This window comes from Adiantum capillus-veneris, chromosome 1 (genome assembly GCF_014529385.1).
Source record: "Adiantum capillus-veneris isolate H3 chromosome 1, ASM1452938v2, whole genome shotgun sequence".
Taxonomy (NCBI): domain Eukaryota; kingdom Viridiplantae; phylum Streptophyta; class Polypodiopsida; order Polypodiales; family Pteridaceae; genus Adiantum; species Adiantum capillus-veneris.
Genome location: NC_140931.1, coordinates 35,719,503 through 35,735,584, shown reverse-complemented (window position 1 = coordinate 35,735,584; position 16,082 = coordinate 35,719,503).

Below are 16,082 nucleotides of genomic sequence, written 5' to 3'. Positions count from 1 at the left end.
ACGTATACATGCTCTGCCAAAAGGAGAACAATGCTTTCGAAAAGCTTATCTCTCAACCTGTGCTTACGCTGTCAGATCTCTCAAAGCCATTTGAGGTCCAATGTGACGCTTGTGGTGATTGCCTTGGAGCTGTTTTGCTCCAAGAAGGATACGCCATAGCCTACGAAAGTCGAAGGCTCGACCCTGTTGCGCAAGCTCTAGGCATATATGAAAAGGATCTCCTCACAGTTCTACATGCCTCAGACTCGTGGAAGCACTATTTATTGGGGACTCCTTTCATTCTACTGACAGATCACCAAAGCCTTAAGTACTTCATGACGCAGACCAAGCTCTCCGACAAACAAATGAGGTGGGAAAATTTCCTGCAATTTTATTTTCATATTGCTCACATTGCTGGCAATCATAATCAAGTAGCCGATGCACTCTCAAGACGGCCAAGAGTGAATGCGGTTTCCATAGCAACTCACAATGATCTATCTTCTATGATAGATGAGTATGCTATTGATCCCGATTTTAGAGATGTGATTTCCACCCTTGCATTAAGGAAGAAAGAGTAACCCTTTACTTACAAGATGGTTATCTTCTTGATGGCAATAGACTATGTGTTACTAACTCACTACATGAGAAAGTAATGTATGAATCTCATGCTCCTCCTTAAGCGGGGCATACAGGGATTCAGTCTACCCTAAAAGGGATTGAAACATATTTTTATTGGCCTGTCATGAAAGCAAACATACAAGAGTATGTTTCTAAATGTGTGGTATGCCAAAAGACAAAGTTTGATAGAGGGAAGCAACCTGGATTGCTTCAACCTTTGCCAATTCCTAATTCACCATGGGAGAGCATATCCATGGATTTTATCTTTGGATTGCCCAAGTCTATCGATGGGAATACAAGAATATGGACGATAGTAGACAGATTCAGCAAACAAGCTCATTTTATACCTGTCAAAAAGACTATCAAAGCCCATCAAATGGCAACCCTCTTCATATCACAAATTTTCAAATACCATGGCTTGCCAATGTCCATAGTGTCGGATAGAGATCCTAGAATGACCAGTAATTTTTGGAAGGGTCTCTTTGAGAATTTAGGGACAAGGCTAAACTTTTCTTCGGCCTATCACCTGCAAGTGGATGGCCAAAGTGAAATAGCTAACCTAACATTTCTTGATTTACTAAAAGCCTATGTAACGGAAGTAGATCAAAGGTCCCATGGGAGAAGTACTTACCCTTAGTGGAGTACGTCTACAATAACATTGTACAAACTTCCACGGGAAAAGCACCTTTTGAGGTAATTGAGGGAAGATCCAAAAGTCCCCTGCTACTTAAGGTACATGAGAAGATCTTCGTTGCAAATGAGTATAGCCGAGACCTACAAGAATCTTTTCAAAAGATTAAGGATGCTATCTCTATCTCACAGCAAAGGAAAAAGGTTGCTACTGCTGATAAGCATAGAAGAGCCAAGCCTTTAAAGAAAATGATTGGATCTTGCTTAAATTTTCCAAGGCTTGATTAAGGCATACGACGGGCAAGAATCCTATGGGACACCAAAATTACTATGCTAAGTTAGCAAAAAGGTTCTATGGTCCTTTCCAGATTCTTAGACCAATCAATGAGATGGCCTATCAACTCAAGTTGCCCAGCCATTTGCTCATACACAACACTTTCCATGTGAGCCTACTAAAGCCTTACAAAGGAGAGCCACCACAAGAACCAACTATTGAAGACCCATCAAAGATCGAGGACCAAGAAGAGGTGTTGCAGCTCGAGTCCATTCTCCGACATGAAGACAAGGTATTGAGAGGCAGTAAGATTATCCGATGGTATCTTATTAATTTTAAGAACTACCCTTTTGAAGATGCTAGATGGATGCAAGGCATACAATTAAAGGATAACCTAAGCCTTGTCAATGCTTGCAATGCTTCCCTAGAGTTAAAAAATGTACAAATGTTTAAAATGAACAAATTTTTTGTCTTATAAGACTCTCTTTTTCTTTATTGTGCACAAATGTTTAGAAGTATGCGTGCTTAGGATCAAGTTTGCGGAGACGACGTCTCCCAAACACCAAGTAGATTTTTTCACTCTACTATGGAAGACTGATAGGACTAATGCGCAAGCATGCTTGCGGAAGCTTAGGCTCTCAAGCACCAAATGGATTAGTCATCCATTTGGAACAATGTAGTAGGGTAAGATAGGGATCTCTACCCGCTAGAAAAAGGACTAATGAATAGGCTTTATCTTCTCTACCCCATAGTCGAGGACGACTATGATTTCAAAAGAGAGGTAATGTCATCATAACTAATATATAATTCTCCTAAATGATTTTTTCATGCTAAACTGATCATTTAATATGGGGAAGTACCAGGGGAGAAAAAGCTAGAATATTGGTTAAGCTAGTAGACCGGCCACGATAGGGATCCAAAGGAGGGAAAATAGGGATCCAAAGGGGGGGCCATCTGCAAAAGAGCAATGTGCAAACAATGGGCTTCAAAGACCCTAAGGTTCAACCCATTAGGACTTCCAAAATGCTAAGGTTCCAAAATTCAAAGGTTAGATCCAATGGTCAAAACCTAGGGCACATTGAATGCTTGTGGGAAGACTCAAAAGTCTTGGTAGGGATCCAAAGGAGGGAAAATAGGGATCCAAAGGGGGGGGGGGGGGGGGGGGGGGGGGGGGGGGCATCTACAAAAGAGCAATGTGCAAACAATGGGCTTCAAAGACCCTATGGTTCAGCCCATTAGGACTTCCAAAATGCTAAGGTTCCAAAATTCAAAGGTTAGGTCCAATGGTCAAAACCTAGGGCAAATTGAATGCTTGTGGGAAGACTCAAAAGTCTTCCCACATCCCTATCTTGGAGGGGGCGAGCCTTTCTTGTAGCGGATGAGAGAGAAACACACACACACACACTAGCAGGTTCCCTTTACACAAAGGGAATAGGGGACACATGTCAGCTTCCTAGGCCAGTTGCCCCCAAGATGCATTCAATTCCTATTGGATGGCCATAGAGATGGACCAATTAGAATTAGGCTAGGGTACATTTAGTTTAATTCGTTTTAAAACACTTGATAAAAGAACCAATAAAATTTAAGATCTCTAGAAGACTATCAGACAGTCTTCCAAGGGTCCAATGAGCATTCAACAACCCAATGGCTTGTCTGATCCCTATTGGCCAGAAGACTAAGGGGTCCAATGAGAGTTTAATTGCATTAATTAATTATCTAAATCTCTCACAAAAGAGGAAAGGTGGACACATGTCAAAAGGCTATCACTTATGCTTCTTAATTATCATTGGCTAAGCTTTGTAGGGTCCAATGGGATGCCAACATGAATAAAATTCATGAGGGGTCGACCAAGAGAGAGAGGGGGATGATTTTGGCAAGGCATTATCACACACACACTCACACAATGTGAGGTGTGAAGCAAAGAAGAGACTCTCTCTCCTTCTCAAGCTTTAATGGAAAGCTCATCACCTACTCCAAGCTTGTGAGAAGGGAGGCCTACACCAACAACTCTTGGCTTTGTGATGCAAATCCAACCAAGAGACAAGCTCCAATGCATGCTCATCTCCTCTACCATGCTAATTACTAAGCTATGCTCAACTTTTATGAGTGATTATGTGAGGAGATATACTTCTTTCTCGTAAGATTACTCCTTCTTCCTCTTTGGGTTTTCTCATATCCCACCAAATGCACACCTTATTCACTACAGACCAGGGGCTCTTCCAGTAGACACAAAAAACGGGGTATCAAGGGACATTGCAGGATCTTTCAAATTGTTCATCAATCACATTGGAGGGTTTACAAACTCTTCCCACATCGGGCACATGTCCTCAAAAGCATCAATGGATTCAAAAGAATGGTCCCATAGGAACGCACCCTTTTAAAGAATATTGGACTTTTGGCTAGAATTCTACCTCATCATTGAATTGCATAGAGAAAAAGAATTTAGCAAGATATTGGTCCATTACCACTGATTCACTCTAATTAAGGGCATTGGTGTTGTACAGACAATATACCAATTTGACTTTGGTAAGAACCCTGCCCTTAAACCGAAAGACAAGTGTTGAGATTGCCAAATCCATGAGCTACTTCTTTATAAGAGCCCATGGGATCGCTATGGTGACTACATCTTCAACTTCAACTCTTTTGGGGGGGGGGGGGACGTTTTCCTGAGAGCTTGAAAAGCTCTATCCCCCTTGGCTTCTTCCTGGGACTTAGCATATGCTTCCACTTTGTCAAGCGTTCTTCTGTTGAGAGACAATGTGCTAAGAACCTCTACCATTTCCTTCTTGACTCGTGCCTTGTGCCCTCTCAATTACTCTTTATTCAACCCAAAAATATCACCCTAGTCACTGTCGTGATGTTAGGCTGTGGTGATTTCTGGATCTTTTACTGCGTGTTCGGGCAAAGGGACCTTCTGCCGAACCCTGGGCCCCCACCACCACCTTGCATATGAAAGCTTGGCCATGCCCGCCATGTATGGGCCCAAAAACAAAAAGAATGGCATGACCAAGCCCCTATCTACCTAAGAGATATGATAATAAGCGTTTCTTCTTTTTTAACCAAATGGCTCTATTTGAAGCCAAAGGAACTTATTATGATATTCTAAGCGCTCTGTTTTCTTGTAGCAAGTTAGCCTTTTTTTCTTTTGAAAAACTCACTCCCTCGAGTGCTGTTGGAAGTCAAGTTAGACGGGCACCCTTCGAGTGGACCCCTTCTTCCATGAGCCCCAAATTTTGATGTATCTTCATTATTTTTTCGAGAAGCCTTGTAATTATTTGATAATCTCTAATTATAGATGGAAAATCTTTGAGAAGCTGAGTCATAAAGTTTGTAATGGAGTCTGAGTCATGTACAGTCAGCCACTGGCCAAAAGAGCCCTAGGTATAAAGTCTATTTTGTAAAGTGGAAAAAGGACCCCCTCATCATTATCAAGTTTTGAGTTTTGAAGCGTACGACTGAGAGCGACTACTCTCTTGCATTCTGTAATCATCATAACTTGAGCTGTGGTAATCACATTTCGATTATGAAACTTGCATTGTGTTCCTTGTCCTTTGATCTTTCTTTCAAGTATACTCATTGTAGATTCTGCGGTAATTTGTGACTATGCGTTAATAGGCTAAATCTACTATTTTGAGTGTCTTAATGATTGTTTTTTGACATTCCAACCATATTTTGGTACCTCCTTGGATTGCAATGAAACTTGGTAGGTTAGTGTCTCTAAGTGTCTTAGACCTCCTCCTAAAGTTTTGTAGCATTTGGAAATTGTTTTAAGTGTCGAAAGAGGTCGATGATCGAGTACGGTGACATAGGACGTAGGTAGGTTGCTAGATCCTAGAGTGATATATTTGCATGTGCTAGAGATATTGTCGTTCTGTAGGTTCAGTTCTTGAGGTTGGCATCCTCAAAGAGTCTTCGTACCCCATCTGAGTTGCTTCAATGAGTATTGACATTATGTTAGTGCTAGAAAACTATGCTATAGACGTCCGTTGCGGCGACCCGCTAACATTGGTGTTGTTGCCGGGGATAGCATCCTTAGGTGGTGAGTGAGCGAGTTGTAGTTTTTTACTTAGAGACTTTGATTTTGATTTCCACTTCATTTACACTTTAGCAATTTGGTAGCTAGACACGGGGTTTTAGTGCTTGGTAGAGTTTAGAATTCAAGGAGTTGCTACATCTATTCTCGAGAGGTAAATAGGGTTGTGAGTGAGATAGCCAAAAGCATTTCATTCTTCGATTCTCCTTACTTTCAGAGTGTTGTACCATTTTTTGTTTGACTTTATTTTGTATTGTTTTGTCTGTTTTTGTTTCATGTTTTATTTCAACATGTAGGAATAGGGTAAGTAGAAACTACCTCCATCAAATTTGGGCAAAAAGATTAGAGAAAAAAGGGTGAAAACCATATTTTGGACAAAACGACCATAAACTCTAAAAAATTAAAAATTTGATGGTTATAACTCAAAGCTGATCTAAATTCAAAAATAAGCGCAAAAAGGGCTTAACCAAACCACAGAGAGTGAATCTAGAAAATTTCATGCAGAGTGGTGTAGGGACATGGATCGCAATCCATGAGACAAACTGGACAGAAACTGATACCAAAGAATTCTATTGGGTTTTGAATCTCCAAATATACACTTTTGATGAAAAAATTGAGACAAAAACTCAACCAAATCAAGAAAATTGGACAAAGACACCAAAAACCTTGGAAATAAACAAAAATTGGACCTTCTTGACTTTTTGGTGTCCAAACTCAAAAATAAGTGAAAATCTGACCTCGCTGACCAAATTCCATGACCGGATGCACGGGAACATGGATCGCGATCCATGACCCTTTGAAGCATCTGAGTCTGAAATTTAGGCAAGTGATACCATTTGGAACAACTTTTGTAAAGGTCATTATACAAAAAAGAACAAACAGTGGACCAAAATCCAAAATACAGACTGTAAGTCAAAAACCACAAGCAGCCACAAAATTTTGCTTTTGGCAAGGTGAAAGGGTTTCAAATCCAAAAATAAGTGGATAGGTAGACCTCCTAGACCTCAAGTAATAATCTCACCAAGTTTGGGGTCCAGAGACGGAGGAACATGGATCGCGATCCATGACCCCCTGCTAAATTTTGGGAGTGTAGCCTTACAGACTTGTACCAAAGACCAACACAAACATTTTTTCCAAAAACAAGGATAGCAAAAAACATTAGGCTCAAACAAGACCAGAGGCAATCTAGACCAAAAACCACAAAATGCACGGACAAAGTGACTTTTGCGAGACCTGAAGGGGAACAAACAGTCTCAAAATCACTTCATAGCTATCAAGGATCTGTGGGAGACCTGTGTGACAAGTTTTAAGTGAGTTTGACTTTGGGGTACATGGATCGCGATCCATGACCCCCTGACATAGAAATTGCCCAGATTGGTACCTGTGATAGCACTAGTCAATGAGAGCATAATACAGTTTTCAAGATTCAATTTGGAGTTGGATTGTGCAAATTGCAAGCCTCCAAGGTACCAGATTGGACCCAACAATGTGATATAGAGAGGGAAAAAACCGCCTAAAGCATTGGGGCAACAGCGGCCATTACCTCATGATAATCGAGCCATTGTGCATTATGCGTATCTGGCAGAGTCTCTCAGAACTCCGCCAAGATGCCACCAACTATTCATTATGAGGATCCATCAAAGTCCATGTAAGGGAGACTGAGAGTGTAGTTTATACCCTTGACAAGAGTCTATTTTGGGCTAGTGCTGATGAAACTACTGAACCTTTATATGTGGCTCAAACATCTAGAAATCAGTTCATGATGGATGAAAATACACTCATGTTCATAGCAAACAAATGACAAACCTTCTCACCCGCAGATGGTATAACATGAAGTGGTAAACTAAGGTAAGTATGCAAATTGCACGGGTAAGTCGGACACATATAGGCAAAATGGGCAATTTAGACCTCATTACAGTCTAACACCTTCAAAGAGAGAGAGAGAGAGAGAGAGAGAGAGAGAGAGAGAGAGAGAGAGAGAGAGAGAGAGAGAGAAGAGAGAGAGCGAGAGAGAGAGAGAGAGAGAGAGAGAGAGAGAGAGAGAGAGCTTTCTGACCTAAAGCTCTCGGCCACACTTTTGCATGGTGCAACCACCCTGGACCTTCAAACCGCACCAAATTTCATAGGTATGCTCCTATCAGTGCATAAACAGTTACGCATGGTCAAAAGTACGCACAAACAATAAGAAAAGCAAAATCAATCAAATCAAAATAGAGATTTGGACAAACTGATAGAGAACTTTTGGAAAGGTAAATCAAGTCCAAATTCCACAAAAAGTGCATGGAAGTGCTCTCCTCACCTGGCAAGACCCAAGCATGTAATCACAATACAAAAATTGGTGGAACATGGATCGCGATCCATGACCCCAAACTCAGTTTGCAAGAAAACGTGGGGCAAAGAAATGCTAATGAAATCACTGTCTCACTGCTATAATTATAGCTCAAAAATGTTACAGAACATGGTTCGCAATCCATGTCCCCCAACATGGCCTAATTGGGAACGTTCAGCACCACATACAGTTTGATACTGTCTTGGGAAATGTGCACTACAAATTTGACATAAAATGGACATTTTAATCATCAAAAATCAAGGGAAATTGGGCTTTCAGCCTCCAAATGGTCATTTTCACCCATGATTGGAAAATTTTGATCCAAATTCAAGAAAAAGTGCACCAATAGCATAGGGGAGATGCCTGGAAGCTACCCTGTAAGTCTTGTGCAAAATAGTGTCAGAACATGGATCACGATCCATGACCCCCTGAAGCCGACTGATCAAGAAATGAGTGCAAATTGTTTGCAGTGATCTTAGGTTGGAAATATGTCAATTTCTTACTGTTTTCTCATTTCAAAAGCTTCAAATGTCAAAACAAGCAAGGTCAGAGTGTGCAAAATTTGTGATTTTAAGCAAGTTCCATCATTAAAGAAGCTTGGAATCTTATTTGTGACTCAAGTAATGCTAAAAAATGCTTGAGAAATGACTCGAACTTGCCAGAGGGCATGGAGTGTCCAAACAAGCTCCATATGGGATAAAACTCAACAGGTAGCTGTGGTTGAGGTTCTTCTTTTAACTCCAAATCATCAACAAAGCCAAATACCCAATGGATTGAACACAATCAAGGATCCAAAGTGCCACCAAAAACCACATATGGCAAAGTCGGATCAAATAAATCCATAACTTAGGAAACTGGGGAAACTAGAGATGAACTTGTCCAAATTTTAAAATAACTTCACCAGTGTGTTAGGATAGACTATAGGAACAAGCTTCCAAAGTTTCACCCCAAAAGGTTGTCCAACATGGATCGCAATTCGTGACCCATTGTGAGCTGTACAAGTAAAAACCATATCAATTGGCCAAAATGCCAAAAAACTCTAAGTGAGAGAAAAAATCAAAAATCTGGCTTGAAATCCCAACCAGTGATCCAAATCCAAAAAGAAGTAAACCATAGCATCCCCAATCCTTGCTTGATCAAATGGTACAACCAAAAGTTCAAAATGTTGTCCAACATAGATTGCGATCCATGACCCCCTGAGCCAGAAATGACCTGCAGCCTTCTAACCTCGTGCCTGTAGCTACCCTAAATGCACTGGTGAAGTCTAGACAAATTTGAATTTTGCACTTGTTTTGAACAAGTTATACTCATTTTTCATGCTATGGTCAAAGTTTGCGTTTTTTTTAACTTTTCTCGACAACTTGTGGGCCAATCTTTCAATCTAATCTCAAAAATGTCTTATCACAGAATGCCTCGCAGATGACCAAAGAAGCAAAGGGAAGCACCACCATACCAAGAGATAGAAATTTCATCAAATGAGAAAGCTCATGTGTCAGAGGAGGAGCTTGCCCAAATACCGGTTAACATTTTCATTGGCCGATTTGAAGCAGCCGACGACACTAAAGTAAAGACAACTATCTTCCCTAAAGAGCTTTGGAACCTTCATCAGCAACAAGAAGTGGTTGAAGGAACAAGGTCTCTCCAAATGGATACATTTTTTAGACAACAGCCTTGGGGTACATACTTTTAGAGGGCACATGAATTGATGTCCTCAATTCAGTACAACGGAGAAGCTACCCTGATGGATAAGGATGGAGAGATTGTGAAAGTCAGAGTCACTGTGGATATGATCAACTAAGCACTATATCTACTTCCAGGCAACCACAACTTGTTGCTGATGAAGACAAAAGGTGCAGACAATGACAAAGCTTTCGTCAAGTAGCAAGGAAATAAATTACAAGGATCTGGTATACTCAGAAACAGAGTTTCCACTGCGCCTCATTGCACAACATGTGAAGGTTCAGAATCCACCTAGATACACTGAACCAAATCTACACATTGTTGTGGTTATGGTCATCAGATTGTCAGAGCAAAGAATGATTAGGTGTGACCTCAGCACCAACATTTTGGAAAATCTAGCTGAAGCAAACCTCAAGAACAACGATCGAAACAAAACACATATGAATGGAGGACCAATGTTGACCAGAATTTCATACCAGGCTTTGGGCATGATTGATGAGCTACTCTCGGCTGAAACACAGTTGGAATTGCGACATAGGTCAAAGCATGTGGTTAGACCAGTGGCAAGGCCATCATCAGTGCAACCTCCAAAGAAAGCAGTTGGTCAAGACTCCAAAAGGAATAAATCATATAGTGAAGAGATAGAATCTGATATAAAACTCACAAAGAAATCAAGCCCAAGAATAGGGACACTCCTTTAGAATACCAAACTTCTAGAGAGGAAGAAGATGATGAGGAGAAAGAATAATACATGCTTTGTCAAGTACGCCTGAAACGATGATCCACGGAGAATAAAGATAATATACCTATCTCTCAGACACAAAGGTCTATGGAAGATGCACAAGCACAGAAAGAGGAATTCCGTAGGAAAAGAACTGAGGTAGATGATGAAGGGAGGATGATGAAGACAAGCCATTGGAGCAACACAAAGTAGAGAGATTAGATAAAATCAAACAATACAAAAGAAGAGTTGCCAAAGATGATTTGGAGATTGTTGGCAAAATGCGGCAACATATTCAAAAGGAGCTCAAGCGAAAAGCAGAACAAAGATCACAATAAGACACGAAGAGGAAAAAATTTTGATGACCTCGAGTCATTTGATGAATCAAAACACTCTAAAGATAAGAAGAAGACAAAGAGGAACAATCACAACAAGAGAACAAAGATGAAAAGGAAGAGGAAAAGACTGGAGAGGAGGGTGGTGTGGAACCTTTGGAAATCCCTACTGATAACATTCCACCAAAATCTGATCAACCAATCACCCCTCCTCTGCCTCAAGACTCAAAGGACCAAGCGGTAAACCAAGAAAATGGCAGACAAGAGCACCAAGTGCAATTGAGGATACCGCAAGTATGAAGGAATAAGAAGAAAAGAAGTTGGCCCCACTAGCAAAATTTGAAAAAGAACAGCAAAAGGCCAAGGATGAGATAGAAAGCAAGAAGGAAGAAGCAGGCACCTCCAGCATGCCACACAAATCTCATACAGAACCGTTGTCCCCCAGCTCTCATGCATTGTTAGAAGAGGGAAATAAAATGGTGCACTCATGCGATATTGATAAGCACATCAAATTACAATTCCAGTGTCAGAGAGATCTCAACAACCTCAGAGAGTTGGATTTACAAGAAAACAAAGCTAAAGCAGCAAAGGGATTTAAGTCGAATCAACAGTTACAAACCAAGATTGATGAACTACCAAAGGATGGAAATGGAGCTTTGCGTTGAACTACAAAGGAAGTAAGAAAATGTTGCTCATTATTACAAAGAAGCTCAGGACTTTAATGAGGCAAACACAAACTTACAATTTGAGAAACAAAGGCTAGAAGAAGAGCTTGAGAAAGAGCAGAACAAGAATGTCAAGTTAGGAGAATCTTAGGGGGTTGTCAAGACAACACTCACATAGCTCTTAGCAGCGCGGGACACCCAGCTCCTGTTTCTACCTCATCAACACTTGACTTGACTTTACAAGAGCTCAACGATCTCAAGGAGGCTTTAGCTCAAGAAAAGTATGATGAAAAAATCATGACCGTTGGGCACAAAGCAATTCAAACCCAAAAAGATGATTCAATCAAGTTGCTAAAAGAGCAATTGGTTGAAGCACAAGAGGAGATGGCAGCACAAAATACAACACATGTCCTTGCACTCCAACAGAAAGATATGGCTATTAGTGCCATAAGGGCTCAATCAACAATAGTAGAAGTCACACATATGATGAGAAAATAAACTGTGAGCATGGACCTTCCCTCTGTAGATATTCCAAGCACGTCTACGGAGGCAAGGTTACTGACTTTGAAGACACAGAAGATAGGACAGATGCCAGGGAGGAGATACGAAGATGGATCTCAGAAGTGCGCGACCCATCTCAATACATGCAATATGAACTCAACGTACTTGAATCAGTGGTTCTTTTGATGATCACCGCAGATGAAGTAGTAGAGAATCATGGGCATGAAATGATCTCTCTACCACTAATGAGACAAGAGGCCCTCCTTTGGAAGAAGAAGATGTTGCCTAGTCTCAAGCCCAACCATAAAAGGGATTACAGGGATGTCCCAGTAATGACTGATCAAGTCCTGAAGATCCTAGAGAACCAGGCCCTATGGAGAAAAAAGTGGTTTGAGAAGCGCTTGACAAATAAAACCTACTATTGAAATGCACCACAACATCTCAGGATCGATCCACCTCGTTGTCCTATCAATAGAAGGAGATCCTGAGATACTTTCTACACATGGCAGCATTGAAGACCGGGAGTGCTTAACTACCCAGTCAAATGAAAGATGTCCTTGATTTGGCCTGCCAAATGCTAGTGAAGATTGCCAAGATGATCATCACAAGATCATAGAATTTGAGGATATAGAAGTAGTAGAACACCCATGGGAAGTGTTCTTAGAGGGCACCAAAGGATTGTGCTAGAATCTAGAGATGAAGATTCCAAGCCAAAATACCATCATGGGGCCGTATGCCCGTGTCATGTTCTTGCCCTCTCAATATATGCAAACGTTTGAAGAGGCATTCATGGATAGGGTTCTTCAAAGTAGATACATCCATCTTCAACCCCATGACGAAGAACCTACCTGCTTGCCATATTGCTTACTAGAGCACTTTGAGTAACAATCCTTTCAGAGAATTGGCAGCAAAAGTGGAGATTGAAGCCAGGACAAAAACATTCCATCTACTAACTCGCACACTCAACAAGCGCGCACTGGATTGATGAAGAAGAATACAACCAGCTCATCCAAGCAAGTGCCCAACAAATCAAAGACACTATGAAGCAGACCAAGACAATTTGCATGAGGGCATGCAAAGACTAGGAATGGGGGGATGTTGGAAGTCAAGCCAAACGGACACCCTTCGAGTCGACCCCTTCTTCCATGAGCCCCAAATTTTGATGTATTTCTTCGTTATTTTTTCGAGAATCATTTTAATTATTTGATAATCTCTGATTATAGATGGGAAATCTCTAAAAAGTTGAGTCATAAAGTCTGTAATGGAGCCTGAGTCATGTAAAGTCGCCCACTAGCCAAAAGAGCCCTAGGTACAAAGTCTATTTTGTAAAGTGGAAAAAGGACTCCCTCATCACTATCAAGTTTTGAGATTTGAAGCGTACGACTAAGAGCATTTTCACTATGTCAGGGAGAGACTCTCATCTGGAGAGATTTGCTTAGCTTATGTGATGATCCATGTGCCATCAAGCAAGCACAATTTGATGCAACTGTATGTCCTTAAAGCATGTTATGTGGATTCTAAAGGCCAAGTCTACATCAAAAGTGACTGCAACCTCCAGGTAGATACTCCTATCTTGCTTGCAAAAATGCAACCGCTTTGAGATGATGGCCCAATATTTTGTAAAGATAGGACTGGCACTACATACATGCAACTTAAAGATAGTGCGATTGTTAGTATAGACAAATTTTCTAGTAATGAATATGCCAAAGTTATAGAGCACCCAACCATATTGTATTTGCAATATGAAAATCAAGGCTTGGTTTACATTACCAATCATGATATATTTTTTAGTGGAGAGCCTATGATCCCAACCCTACGCAAGTCTTGATCATGGTCATGGCTTGGAGTGCACCTAAATATCAATGATACAAGGGAGCACATGGAGCCCTATAGTCTCTCCCATTGAGGATGAGTTGCAAAGGGCCACTTCCATTAGCCATGCCTTAGCATAGCATAGATGAAAAGATACCTATGGTATCGACTTAATTAATCCCTATGCTATATATGATTAATAGCATTAATGAAAAAAGAGATAGCGATGTGAAATATAATCCCTTGGCTCACACCTCTCATGAAGCCCCTATAAGATGACCCTAACTTGAGATGGAATAGAGTTACCATGCCACACAAAATAGTCAAAAGCCCATTGATTAAGCCTCAAGCCAAATTTCCTTTAAACAAGATAGCAACTTCACTAAGGGCTAAAGTGCAACTCCACCAACAATTCCCAAGTTGAGATTGTTGAAGAGCCAAAAAAGGACAAGAAATTAGCAAAATAATAATCAAATTCTACAACTCAATTTGTCTTTCAAGCTTCCCCCCACGACGGAATTATAGCTAACATTATGAATTTGGATTCAATCTCCATGTGGTGTCAAAGGCAAATGAGAACGTACACCCTCCTATCAGCCTAGTCTTCAAAGGGGACCAATCATCTAAGCCTTCATGTTCAAGGATGATTTGGGTAATTTTTATAGGTTGGGATGTGCACCTTCTCCTCAAGCCCCACTGAAATTGATCCTTGAGACAATGCCCCACTACTATCATGTGCAAAGTACGATCACTGCAAGATGAGCTTCAAGGTAGAGAAGCAAGCCCACTAGATTTGATGATCCAAAGTCAAAATTCAACTTGGGAAAAACCTTTGAATGTTGCCAACCCTCCTTCCATTCAAGATAATGTCAACTCTAGAAAGGGGATATTGTTCAACAAATTACCCATCATTGGGAAAAATTGCTCAATGAGAACTTAAACTCAAAAAAGATTCCATAAACTAAGCTAGATAGGGAACAAGTTGGGAAGTGGGGTGTCATTTCACATATTACCTCTCCATGATATGGGCCCTAGAGTGATTCCACCAATCAATCCAGATATGGAGTAAACTAGGAGAGGGGAATCAACATGCATAGTTCTCCTAGAGAATTCCCTCCTATAGGCTAAAGATAAACTCTCCAAGCCAACGGTCCCCCACTATTTATGCTTCAAAACCTATGCCAACAAAGCAAAATCCTAGTGTTGCGAATCTAGTGCCAATCACAAAGAATGGCCACACATGTGCAACCATATGCTAATAGACCAATTTCAATCGAAGGTCATTGCTTCATTGGATAATGTTTTGTACCAATATAAAGATGTGCGGGGAAAACTTCTTTCAACTAAGCATATCTAGCTTCCAAATGTGGATATATCTCCAAATGGTCCCATAGTGTTCCAAGTATTTTTCATGGATGAATTTTACTCACAAGTACAAGGATGCAGAAGAAAACATCTAGCCCCAACCATGCACATAAGTTTGATCATTGAAGCTCCAACAAAACCAAAGAGATTATGCCAAAGTCTTGTGTCTCTCATAAGGTATCACCCCCTAAATCACTGCTAAAGTTCTACTTTTGAAGATCCTATCTAGGGATATATAATATGCCCTATATTTTTTCATTTTGGTTAAACATATTTGGTCAAAAATTTCCAAAAATAGTTAAGTCTTGGACAAAGCTTTTTTGTCCACCCACCCATGCTTTCACTCACATATGATTTTTATTCTTATCATCATTTTTTGTTTTGAAGAAGAGAGGAAGAAGAATAAGTAGCTTTCTTGGTTTGTGTGTGTGTGTGTGTGTGTGTGTGTGTGTAAGAGCTTAAGCTCATATTCTATCCCTTTATAATAGTTGCCCTTCCTTCACATCAATAGTGCTAGCAATGGGCTTTAAGATGCCACTTGAACAACACATCTAGCCTATGACCTGCTTAGAGTAGACATGGTCTACCTAACGATATGGCGTGTAGTTGCCACAGTTGAGAGTGTCCTCGCACTTGTGGATAGAAACAATGGTGTGCATAGTCTACATTTAGGAGTGGTTGATCCACAAGTGCAATGCAATGAAAGAAGCAAGTGTGCTTGTGTTGAAGAGGAGTACAATGAAATAAGCAAGTGTGCTTGTGAAATAGGTGAGGTGCTCACTTTGCAGACCTATTTGTTTTGTGAAGCCACCATGCTACAAATGGCAAACGATCTCACCACCATTATTGTCAAAAAAGAAGCTTGTGTGTGGTAGGATGTGGATCTAGAGGGTCCAATATTGGTGGCTATTTGGGTGCATGGTGGAACTTTGCACATAGTCGTGCTATCTTTGTGGATTTTAATGGGGGCGGGTGGGCGAGTCTCTTGCAAATAGAATCATGATATGCATGTATCTAAGAGCGCTCATCTCTTTGCAAGCTTGGTGCTTTGTAATCTCCTCTACTATGTCCTTTGTGTGGAGTTTCATGTAAATTTTTCTCCCCTCATAATCATGCCATCGATTGGTTGGTGCCCTACCT